This window comes from Myxine glutinosa, chromosome 11 (assembly GCF_964187855.1).
Source record: "Myxine glutinosa chromosome 11, kmMyxGlut1.1, whole genome shotgun sequence".
In the NCBI taxonomy this organism is placed as follows: Eukaryota; Metazoa; Chordata; class Myxini; order Myxiniformes; family Myxinidae; genus Myxine; species Myxine glutinosa.
In genome coordinates this window covers 63,956,268-63,969,317 of record NC_136271.1, presented here as the reverse complement: position 1 = coordinate 63,969,317, position 13,050 = coordinate 63,956,268, and positions in this window count along the sequence as shown.

Genomic DNA, 13,050 nt, shown 5'->3' with positions numbered 1-13,050 from the left:
TCAACTCTGTGTTTGCCTCAAAATTCTTAGTCCAAACCCATCTCTCTCTGTTCCCACCTTTCCCAGTCGAACCCAACTGCTCCTGGACTCTGTGTCCTTCTCTCCTGACAAGGTGGAGGAGTTTTTGTCAAACCTCGACTCTGATTCTGCAACTGGACCAGACGGCATCAGCCCACGGGTCCTAAAATCCTGCCCTGCCACTCTATCTCACCCTCTCTCTGTTCTTTTCACCCTATCTTTTGCTCAAGGTCATCTGCCAGCATCCTGGAAATCAGCAAACATTACCGCTTTATACAAAAAAGGTGCAAAAACAGATCCTTGCAACGACAGACCAATCAGCCTGCTCCCAATTATCAGCAAAGTCATGGAATCCATCATTGCTTCGGATATGAAATCTTTCCTCTTCTCCAATGGCTTGATCTCTGATCATCAATTTGGTTTCAGGACAGGTCACTCTACTCTGGACATGCTGCTTCTGCTGTCTCAACAATGGATGGAGGTCCTCAATGCCAAACAGGAAATCAGAGCTGTCTCCCTTGACATATCACGTGCCTTCGATACGGTCTGGCACCCAGCTCTGCTCACCAAACTCTCCTCCTATGGTATCCATGGAAATCTCCATGCATGGCTTGCGGACTTCCTCTCTGGTCGTAGTCAACGTGTGGCCCTGAATGGATTTCTCTCATCTCCCTTTCCTGTTCAGGCTGGAGTTCCCCAAGGCAGTGTGCTGGGCCCTGTGCTTTTTCTGGTCTTTATCAATGATCTCTCCGACTCTCTGGAAAATCCTCTCTATCTCTTTGCTGATGACTCCACTCTCTGCCGCTCCATTGCTCTTCCCTCAGATCGGCAGTCTGCAGCCTCCTCACTCTCTGAAGACCTGGACAAAATCACAGACTGGTCAAACAAGTGGAACATGTCTTTCAATCCTGACAAATCTCACACTCTTACTATGTCTCTCCGAAAAGATCGACTGGACAACCCTCCCATCTACTTTCTCAACAATCCTCTCCAAGAAGTTCTGTCGCTCAAGCTTTTGGGTCTCACTATCTGCCATGATCTTTCTTGGGAAAACCACATTTCCAAGCTGGCCTCCAAAGCCAGTCGCCGACTGGGCATCCTCCGTCGTGCGAAGTCCTTCCTAGGCACACCTGAGCTCCTCACCACATACAAGGCTTTCATCTGCAGCTCAATGGAATACTGTTCTCCCCTATGGGCTGGTGCTCCTGCCTCACACCTGGCTCGGCTTCACGCTGTTGAATGCAAAGCTTTCAGAATCATTGGAATCTCCCGCGATGAAGCTATCTCTGAGGGCCTTTCACTCACTCACCGCAGGCAGGTAGGTGGTCTTTCTGTCTTCTACCGACTCCTCTCCGGCCTTGCTCCCCCAGCTCTCTCTGTGCTCTGTCCCCCAAATATTCCTACAGGTCGCACAAGATCTGCCAGCCACCCTCTGATGGTTAAACTGCCGAAATCTCTTCTCTCTGCTCACCTTCACTCTTTCATTCCTCTTTTCTCCCACCTCTGGAACAAACTCCCACACTCACTTCAATCACACTCCTCCCTCCAGGTCTTTAAAACAGCTGTTCACCACCATCTCTTATCTTCCCCCATCCAAAACCTTGATCTTTTCTACCCCCACTAATTCACCCCAGATCCACCTTGTTTGAAATTCCATCTTCTTTCCTGGAAGTCCTGGCAGTGTCCATATGTTTTATACCTCTCCCACCCCCCCCCTTCCCATGCCTCCCACCCAAAGCCCTCTCCCTCCCACAGTTCTCTCGATGTCTCCATGTCTCTCGGTCCCTGCTCTCAAATGTTGTGTTTGTGTCCTTCCCCCTCTCTCCCCATCTTGTCTATCGCTCCCGATGTTATTTGTTTTATGTGTCTGTTTGTCTTTCTGTGTGATTAATGTTCGCTCTTTCACGAGCCTCGATCTTGTATACAAAAAAGAAAAAAGAAAAAAGAAAAAAGTATGTACAGTGCTGTGTGCAACCTTTACAATGTTAGATTGTCTATAAAGTATGTACAGTGCTGTATGCAACCTTTACAATGTTAGATTGTCTATAAAGAATGTACAGTACTGTAAGTAACCTTAAAATGGTAGATTGTCTATAAAGTATGTACAGTGCTGTATGCAACCTTTACAATGTTAGATTGTCTATAAAGTATGTACAGTGCTGTATGCAACCTTTACAATGTTAGATTGTCTATAAAGTATGTACAGTGCTGTATGCAACCTTTACAATGTTAGATTGTCTATAAAGTATGGACAGTGCTGTATGTAACCTTTACAATGTTAGATTGTCTATAAAGTATGTACAGTGCTGTAAGTAACCTTTACAATGTTAGATTGTCTATAAAGTATGTACAGTGCTGTATGTAACCTTTACAATGTTAGATTGTCTATAAAGTATGTACAGTGCTGTATGCAACCTTTACAATGTCAGATTGTCTAAAGTATGTACGGTGCTGTATGTAACCTTTACAATGCTGGATTGTCTATAAAGTATGTACAGTGCTGTATGTAACCTTTACAATGTTAGATTGTCTATAAAGTATGTACAGTGCTGTATGTAACCTTTACAATGTTAGATTGTCTATAAAGTATGTACAGTGCTGTATGTAACCTTTACAATGTTAGATTGTCTATAAAGTATGTACAGTGCTGTATGTAACCTTTACAATGTTAGATTGTTTATAAAGTATGTGCAGTGCTGTATGCAACCTTTACAATGCTAGATTGTCTATAAAGTATGTACAGTGCTGTATGCAACCTTTACAATGTCAGATTGTCTATAAAGTATGTACAGTGCTGTATGCAACCTTTACAATATCAGATTGTCTATAAAGTATGTACAGTGTTGTATGTAACCTTTACATAGAGCACTGTATGTAAAGAGGATAAAGGGGCCAAAAAATGAGGGATTCCTTGAACTGGACTATCCTTGATCAGGAGGTCAATGTTGTCCTGGAAAACACATTAAAGGGCTTCCTGAGTATCTGCACTGCATCTACTCAGACTCCAACCGAGAAGCACTCTTGCTAGATTTGAGCGGTTTGTATATACCACCAGGCTAGGATACCACCTTTGATGGTGCAGAGCTCAGGTTGGAGGAAGTGAAAAAGCGTGTCCATACGGCAAGAGGAGTGCACCAGGTATTGATGGAATCTCATACGGGCTATATAAAAAGTGTCCAGGAATGCTGAGGATCCTGTGGAAGCTACTGAGAGCTTCTCGGAGAACGTCACGGTGTTGATGGGCTGTGTCTAGCCAATGGGATCTTCATACCCAAGGAGAACAACTCCAAAGATCTGAAATATTTTTGACCCATGCCACTGCTTAATATTGAAGGGAAGATCATGTTCAGTGTGGTGGCAAAGGGGTTGATCAGGTCAATGCTTGAGAAATATATATTTTTTCAACACTGCAGTGCCGAACACTGATGTCCTGTGGTTCCAAGTTGCATTGAGCACGCTTCCATGATCTGGACCACAATTCAAGATGCAGGAAGTTGCAAGAAAGAACTGCAGGTTGTCTGGATGGACTTGCCTAATGCTTACAGGGTAGTGCCACATGCACTCATCGAAGATAGAATGTAGTTCTTTCATATTCCAGGGAAGGTACAGATAGCCATCAGAATGTCCTATGAGGAATTTCACTTGTGGTTATCTACAGCTGAATACATGACTACTTGGCAAGCCCTTGAAGTAGCGACACCGATGAGGTGCACAATATCACCTCTGGTGTTGTAATGACTATGGAGATGGTCCTGAAGGGTGCTGAAGTAACTGTAAGGGGAGTACAGAGGGCAGCTATTCAAGAACTCCCTCCAATGCATACTTTTATGGATGACATCACCATCCTTATAGATACAGCCGACGATGCAAGGGCATGCTCGGTACGAATTGTTGGTTGGCTGCCCCTCTTTATCATCATTATCATCGGGTCGATCTTGATCGGACGTAATCGGACTGATCGGATGATCTCGATTGGCCGCTCTTTAGGAACAATGGAGAATTCCAATTACCAATGTAAAAAAAAATACAATAAATATATATATTTATTACTTGCGAAAATCGAAGATTTTTCTAGTACATTGGTTGGTCTTGTGCGTTATTCTGTCTTTCTGTTTGTCTGGTTGTCTGTCAATCGCCCACAGGTCACAATTTTAAACCGATCTTTACGAAACTTCACCAAATGGTGGAGTTGGTCATAAGCAAAAAGCCTATTGATTTTGAGGTCAAAAGGTCGACATAGGCCAAAAGGTCAAAAACTTTCTCGAATTTCTAAAATCCTCAATTTTCATCCGATTGACTTGAAATTTTAAGAAGATTTGCATACCTGGTCACTGAATTCAACCACCAATTATTTTGGAGGTCAACATAGGCCAAATGTCAACAACTTATTTTTGGGATTTCGCAAGTATCGTGCTATCCACAACATATTTCTTGTTACTTGCAAAATCGAAGATTTTTCAAGTATATTGGTCGGTTCGGTTTGTGGTTCTGTCTGTTTGTCTGTTTGTCTGTCTGTCTGTTTGTCGCCGGCCTACAGGTCACAATTCTAAACCGATCGTGACGAAACTTCACCAAGTTGTATAAGTCGTCCCAATTGAGAAACCTATTGAGTTTTAGGTCAAAGGTCAAAGGTCATCTGGAGGTCAAATTTCTAAAATCGCCATTTTAAATCCGATTGACTTGAAAATTGAATAGCATTTGTACATCAAGTCACTAAATTGGGAAATGAACTATTTTTGATGGTAAAAGGTCAAAGGTCAACTTAAGGTCAAATTTTTTAAATCATCAATTTTCATCTAAAAAGCTGTCAATTCTCAACCGATTGACTTGAATTTTTTTTTTTATTTTTTTATTTTTTTTTTGTATACAAGATCGAGGCTCGTGAAAGAGCTAACATTAATCACACAAAAAGACAAACCGACACACAAAACACAAAAAACAAGGGGAGCGGTAGACAAGATGGGGAGAGAGGGGGAAGGACACAAAAGAGAGGGGGAAGGACACAAACACAACATTTGAGAGCAGGGACATCGGGAGGACTTGGGGGGAGGTGGGAGAGGAATAAAACATATGAACACTGCAAGGACTCTGGGGTGAATTACCGGGGGTAGAAAAGATCAAGGTTTTCGATGGGGGAAGATAAGAGATGGTGGTGAACAGCTGTTTTAAAGACCAGGAGGGAGGAGTGGGATTGAAGGGAGTGGGGGAGTTTGTTCCAGAGGCGGGAGAAAAGGGGAATGAAAGAGTGAAGGTGAGCAGAGAGCCTAGACTTTGGCAGTTTAACCAGAAGAGGGTTGCAGGCAGATCTTGTGCGACCTGAAGGAATATTGGGGGGACAGAGCACAGAGAGAGCTGGGGGAGCAAGGCCGGAGAGGAGTCGGTAGAAGACAGAAAGACCACCAACCTGCCTGTGGTGAGTGAGTGAAAGGCCCTCGGCGTTGACTACATCGCAGGAGATTCCAATGATTCTGAAAGCTTTGGCCTCAACAGCGTGAAGCCGAGCAAGGTGTGAGGCAGGAGCACCAGCCCAGAGGGGGGAACAGTATTCCATTGAGCTGCGGATGAAAGCCTTGTATGTGGTGAGGAGCTCAGGTGTGCCAAGGAAGGACTTCGCACGACGGAGGATGCCCAGTCGGCGACTGGCTTTGGAGGCCAGCTTGGAAATGTGGTTTTCCCAAGAAAGATCATGGCAGATAGTGAGACCCAAAAGCTTGAGCGACAGAACTTCTTGGAGAGGATTGTTGAGAAAGTAGATGGGAGGGTTGTCCAGTCGGTCCTTTCGGAGAGACATTGTAAGAGTGTGAGATTTGTCAGGATTGAAAGACATGTTCCACTTGTTTGACCAGTCTGTGATTTTGTCCAGGTCTGCAGAGAGTGAGGAGGCTGCAGACTGCCGATCTGAGGGATGAGGAATGGAGCGACAGAGAGTAGAGTCGTCAGCAAAGAGATAGAGAGGATTTTCAAGAGAGTCAGAGAGATCATTGATGAAGACCAGAAAAAGCACAGGGCCCAGAACACTACCTTGGGGAACTCCAGCCTGAACAGGAAGAGGAGATGAGAGAAACCCATTCAGGGCCACACGTTGACTACGACCAGAGAGGAAGTCCGCCAGCCATGCATGGAGATTTCCATGGATACCAAAGGAGGAGAGTTTGGAGAGCAGAGCAGGGTGCCAGACCGTATCGAAGGCACGTGAAATGTCAAGGGAGACAGCTCTAATTTCCTGTTTGGCGTTGAGGACCTCCATCCATTGTTGAGAAAGCAGAAGCAGCATGTCCAGAGTAGAGTGACCAGGTCTGAAACCAAATTGATGATCAGAGATCAAGCCATTGGAGAAGAGGAAAGATTTAATATCTGAAGCAATGATGGATTCCATGACTTTGCTGATAATTGGGAGAAGGCTGATTGGTCTGTAGTTGCTGGGATCTGTTTTTGCACCTTTTTTGTGCAAAGCGGTGATGTTGGCTGATTTCCAAGCAGATGGCAGATGACCTTGAGCAAAAGAGAGGGTGAAGAGAACAGAAAGAGGGAGTGAAAGTGCAGAAGCACATGATTTTAGGACCCGTGGGCTGATGCCGTCAGGACCAGTTGCAGAATCAGAGTCGAGGGTTGCCAGAAACTTTTCCACCTTGTCAGGAGGAAAGGACACAGAGTCCAGGAGCAGCTGGGTACGACTGGGTACGGTGGGTACAGAGAGGGATGGGTTTGGGACACAAGATTTAGAGGCAAACACAGAGTTGAGGCATTCAGCTTTTTCACTTGCGGAGTCAGCCGTTAAGCCGTTTGAGGTGAGGGAGGGGATGGAGGGGGAACAAACACCAGAAACAGATTTGACCAGACGCCACCAGGATTTGGAAGAGGGAGACAGATAAGAGAGTTCGGTCTTGAGAATGGTGAGATATTGTTTCCTGGCTCTCCTGAGGGTGGACACACACTTGTTTCGGGCTTTGTGAAAGGAAATGAGATTTCCTTCCGTTGGATTTGCTTTCCAGGAGACGAAAGCAAGTTGTTTCAGGGCAACAGCCTCACCACAAGATTCCGTGTACCATGGACGGGAGGAAGGGTATGACAACTGAAGACGAGATGGTATAAATCTGTGCATGAGAGAGAGCAATTTACTTTGAAAGAATTCCCAGGATGAGTTGATGTCAGAGGCGGTAGAGATGGGAGACCAGTCCAGATGATTGATGGCTGCTTGAAGACCGTGCCAGTTGGCCTGAGTGAAATGCCAGACTCGTCGACGCTGAGGAGGCTCTCTGAGAATGGTCAGAGAGATGTCCACTTTGACAAGCACATGATCAGATGAGCCGATTGGAGCAGAAGAAGAGCAGCAGACATTTTCAGGGAAGTTTGTCATAACCAAATCCAGAAGAGAAGATGCTCCGTTGACTGAGATCCGGGTCGGGAAATTGACAGATTGTGTCAGTCCCAGTGAGTCGCAGAAGTCCTTTGCTGAAGAGCCATGGCTGGTGAGAGAGGTACCCACACCCAGCCAACTGGCATGGTGACAATTGAAATCACCACATATGAGGAAGAGAGAGTTGGGATGGGTAGATAGAAGTTGGTCCATATTATCAGACAGTGAGATGTAGATGGAGTCATCACTGTTTGGTGGACGGTACAACACACATATGAACAAAAGGTGGGAGCGAAGGGGAAGCCGTAGCCAAAGGTATTCCTGGGGGTGAGGTGGAGAGAGGGCAGTGCAGGGCGAGTGAGGAAGAGAGTTTTTTATAAAGATAGCAACCCCCCCTCCAGGACGAGGCTCAGGTCTATCATACCGGAGGAGGGAGTACCCTGGGAGAGATACCAAGGAATCAGAGACATCATGAAATTGAACAGCATTTGCATATCGAGTCACTAAATTGGGAAACATACTATTTTTGAGGTCAAAAGGTCAAATGTCAACTCAAGGTCAACCTTCCAAAATCATCATTTTCATCTGAAAAATCGTCAATTTTCTCCCTATTGACCCGAGCTTTGATCAAGATTGGCAATTTTAATCTTGATGAAATGGACAATTTGCTGTATCAATGGAATTTTTTTTCTTGGGGAGGGGGTGGGGGGTGGTGGCGTATTTTGCAAGTACCGTGCTCTGCATGACGTCTTCTTGTTTATTTATTTGCAATCCAACTATCCTATCGATTGGTGTTTCACAGGCAGTGTGTCGCATCACAATGTGTGCCGCCTCTCAACTGAGCATTATGCTGGCGACCCCTCCACTGTATTTGTTGGTACTTATATAGATCCCACAATGTATTTTGATGAAGAGTGCTGGGCAGGCAATGGTAAACCACTCAGCATAATCCTTGCCATGAGAGTACTTCATCAGCATGAGACTTTGTAAGCAGATTATAGACATAAGTAGAAGGATGTACAATATCCACCATGAGCCTCAGAGATTATGGAAAAAAACTAAATCCATGATGAAATATTTAATGGCTTTGCATGTGGTTTGCAGGCTTCCAGACTGCCTTCAAATGTCCATGGAACGGCAGAGTGGCACTGAAGTGTTTCACAACCTTGGTGGTTGCCTGATTCTGCCAGGAGGATGCTGTTGACAAATTCTGCCCCACCCATCTCATACAGTACGAGACATTTCCGGCCTAGCGAAAAGGTACAATGTTATTGGCTTATAGAGCCCTGAAGCCTCCCTGCGATGCATATCATCCAGTTTTCCTTTCCAGCATGGACTCAGCATAGACATCACAACCAAAACCATGCACTTTCCACAACACTTTAACACTTTCTATTAAAGTACAGTAACGCTATTACAGTAACTATTACAGTAACACTGTTACTATTGCTATTAAGTCCATTAGTCCAATAATGCTATTACAGAAACAATATGTCAGTAAAGTGTGCACATTTAGTACTGCTGAAACAGGGTTGATGGGATGGCCTAGAGGTGCACACACTCACCTTTAAGCTGCCTAGCCTGGGTTCAACTCCCAACCCAGATAGGTGAGCTACCACTGCCAACCTGAACAAATTACAGATTCCTGCCCTAACCAGCAGAGGGCATTGCAGCCACACAGCCATGCCCCCAGCCAATGATGCTACCCCGCAGCATTGTTCCGCATATGAACGAAGAAGTAGAAGCCTCCAAAAGGTTACACTTTTATTTTGAACAACTTGTATCTCCATTGCTGTTCATATAGACTCATAGAGTTTTTTTACAATTAATATGTCTGGAACAACATATATATTGGACATAAACTGTACAAAAATAGTATCTGTGGTTAATTTGAGGACATTTGCACAGCAACACAGCTGTGTACAGATATATCAAATATGTGTGGCTTTATGATGTATCATCATGTACGGAATCCTTTGTGTGAAATGGATCATAAAATATAAATGCATGACATATACCAGTTGCTATGTGAAAGCGTGATGAACTGTCACACCCAGTGCGTAGGACTTCATATGATAGGTATATGGTATGGATTAAACCATCAAAGGCTTTTGTTTAGGCTGGTAAAACCAAACCATCAAGTAAATGGCCACATCCAGAGCCCCTTAGATGAATTTCCTATTGTTTCGCATGGGACCTGATAAAAAGTTCTCATGGGATCTCATGAGAAATGCAGAGGAGATGTCACATGTGCAGCGACTGCAAGTGTATGATAAATATAAATAAGTTAGAGGATGTATTTAAAATAGTCTACATATGAAACCGGGACTGCCATGATGGTCAAAACTAGAGGTATGCACACGCCACACTTCACCTGGGCCTCTTTGCCATGTTGCCTGAGTTTGAATCTCGACCCAACTATAAGCTGCCGTCCTGATATTTCACAGCCAAGTGATTCATCAACATGTGTGCCGCGTCCCTCCGATGGACGTCCTGTCTGCCGGCATTAGTTGGTGGACGTTAAAGATCCTACAGTGTCCTTCGTGAAGAGTAAGCAAGCTATCTCTGGCACCATGAAAATATTTACAAATTCTTGCCCTAACTACTGATGTGAAGGCAATGGCAAACCACCTAGTGTAACCCTTGCCAATAAACTGCTTTGGCAGCACCGACTCTCCGTATCAGAGTTCGGAACATCGGAATCAGAATATGAAATCGAATGACCACGTGATAGGTGATTGTGCTGATACACCATTACAATTGTACAGTGTATGTCGGCTGAATGAATGAATGAGCAGTAATCCATTCCGAGTGTGTGCGCAATACTAGGTATGGGAATCCCGCGGGCCAGTGGGCTGAGTCACACCGGGCGGCCACGTGGCGAGGTGCACAGGGCCTATCAAAAAGCAACTTCATTTAGATTACTTAACCGTGCCAGGAGATCACATTCATTAGCACAAACCTATATTGCTTCTGCTGTTAATTATGCCCTTAATTAATAATATACTATCTTTAGGACCACACTTTCATACTTCCATACCCCTTGTAAAATACACCCGATTTTAAGTGTGGCTTCCTGCATTCCGACAACTGCTCGCCTCCGAGTTGGCTCGACCTTTGCCGGAGTCAGATTCTAACTTGTGTGCTGCCAGCAGTGTGTGCTGCATTGTTGAGTACTCTTCTTTTTCCCTCTCTTGTGTGCACGGGATACCATTGAAGTGGGGTCCCCATTACATTTGGGAAAGAACGTTAGCATTTTGCCTGGATGCACACAATGGCCCATTTTTGTCAAGAGATACTTCTACATCTAAAATCAAGGAAGTCCTCGTTGATGGGACAGCTTGCTGCCGACAAAGCAAAGTACCTGGATAGTTTATACGACACAGGAATCAAGTTGAAAATCGAATACAGACTAAACATCTGAAAGGTGAGTGCACTACCTACAAGCAATCATGCCAACCCGCAGAAGCCCCCTCCAGAAATCAGGCGCTTCACTTGCATCAAAATTATGATATTGTGATGTAAACGAAGAAGACATGAAAGTTTGTTTGGAATTCCAAAGTATAACTTAAATGGTGCTGAATTACAGGAATTCTGCCAACGACGTTCTCCACACCTTCAGATTACGTGACAGGTTGCATAATGGCTCGTATTTTGTGGTGGATTCACATCGTTTCTTGCCGAGCCCATCGAGTTTGAACCATCGCCAGGTTATAAGGTACCTGGAATTACCTATTTATACTTTCTGATGCCTGGTGTTGGCTTAACGGTTAAGGTGATCTTAGGGTCTTGAGTTCAAATCCCTTTCTTTCCGAATAATTAACACCAGACAGGTCAACTCTGCCTGTCGTCCTTCTGAGGTCGGAAAAATGAGTACCAGCTACTGGTACCACTTACCACTACAAAATGAGTACTGGTAAGGGGGTGTTGCATCAGCGGCACAGCTGTGCCCCCAGAAAAACATGATGTAGCCAAGCAGCCCCCGGGTGCATACGAATAAATAAAATAATGCTTCCCGATGAAGTACTTTCCTTGCCATTGCCTAACACAGCTTCCTGTGAAGTACTTTCCTTGCCATGGCCTGACACAGATTCCCGTGAAGTACTTTCCTTGCCATGGACTGACACAGCTTCCCATGAAGTACTTTCCTTGCCATGGCCTGACACAGCTTTCAGATGAAGTACTTTCCTTGCCATGGACTGACACAGATTCCCATGAAGTACTTTCCTTGCCATGGCCTGACACAGCTTCCAGATGAAGTACCTTCCTTGCCATGACCTGACACAGCTTCCAGATGAAGTACCTTCCTTGCCATGACCTGACACAGCTTCCAGATGAAGTACTTTCCTTGCCATGACCTGACACAGATTCCCGTGAAGTACTTTCCTTGCCATGGCCTGACACAGCTTTCAGATGAAGTACTTACCTTGCCATGGACTGACGCAGATTCCCGTGAAGTACTTTCCTTGCCATGGCCTGACACAACTTCCAGATGGAGTACTTTCCTTGCCATGGCCTGACACAGCTTCCAGATGAAGTACTTTCCTTGCCATGGCCTGACACAGCTTTCCAATGAAGTACTTTCCTTGCCATGGCCTGACACAGCTCCATACTACCCAATGAGGATGATGTACACATAGCAAGGTTTTTGGCCTGTGCCAGCTTTGGCCAAAATCTTCCTTCAAGTGGAAACTTTATATTTGTTGTTGTTGTTGGTGTTGTTGTTGTTGTTGTTGTTGTTGTTGTATAGCCCCAGACAGTTCTCTCGAACAAAGCCCGCGACACGGAAACAGCCGATTGATCTTGCAAGAGCAACCCAGAGATCTCCCACATCCAGGATGGCGTATCCCCGGCAGGGCCACGACATAGTTAGAGAGAGTTAGATAGAGAGAGAGAGATAAAGATAGATAGATAGAGAGAGATAGAGAGAGAGATAGAGAGAGATAGAGATAGAGATAGAGATAGATAGAGAGAGAGACGAGGGAAAGGCCGGTCCACGGGGACCAATCTTGCCGAAATTTTAGCTTCCAGATGAAGTCGGCCTGTGTCTCGCTCTTCCATGAGCCTTGCTCCACCCTGCGTCTCGCTCTTCCATGAGCCTCGCTCCACGCTGCATCTCACTCTTCCATGAGCCTCGCTCCACCCTGCATCTCACTCTTACATGAGCCTCGCTCCACATTGCGTCTCACTCATCCATGAGCCTTGCTCCACCCTGCATCTCGCTCTTCCATGAGCCTCGCTCCACCCTGCATCTCACTCTTCCATGAGCCTCCCTCCACCCTGCGTCTCACCCAGTGTATCACTAAGAGAGCTGACCGTGACCGTGCTGCCCTGACGAATCCGGGCAGCAGAGGAGAATGGGGAAGATTTGGCCCGTGACTTGTGTTGGGGGGGGGGGGGGGGAGGGAGGGGGAGGAGGGGTTTGGGGAGTACAGCCACCACAAATATGCATTCCCAATAGTTGTAGTGACATTTGTTTTCCAGCAAGGTGGGAAGTAAAAAAATGAAATGTTTAATGAACAATGAAGGGCGAAGATTGGATACAGTTTGGATAATTGAATGTTTACGTAATTTTTATTTGCAGTCGTTGGTTGAATCTGTGAGGGGGTAATGAGAGTAGGGTTAATGATCAAAAGGATGACGGTTGATGACTCAACTGGTTCTGTACGGAGCTT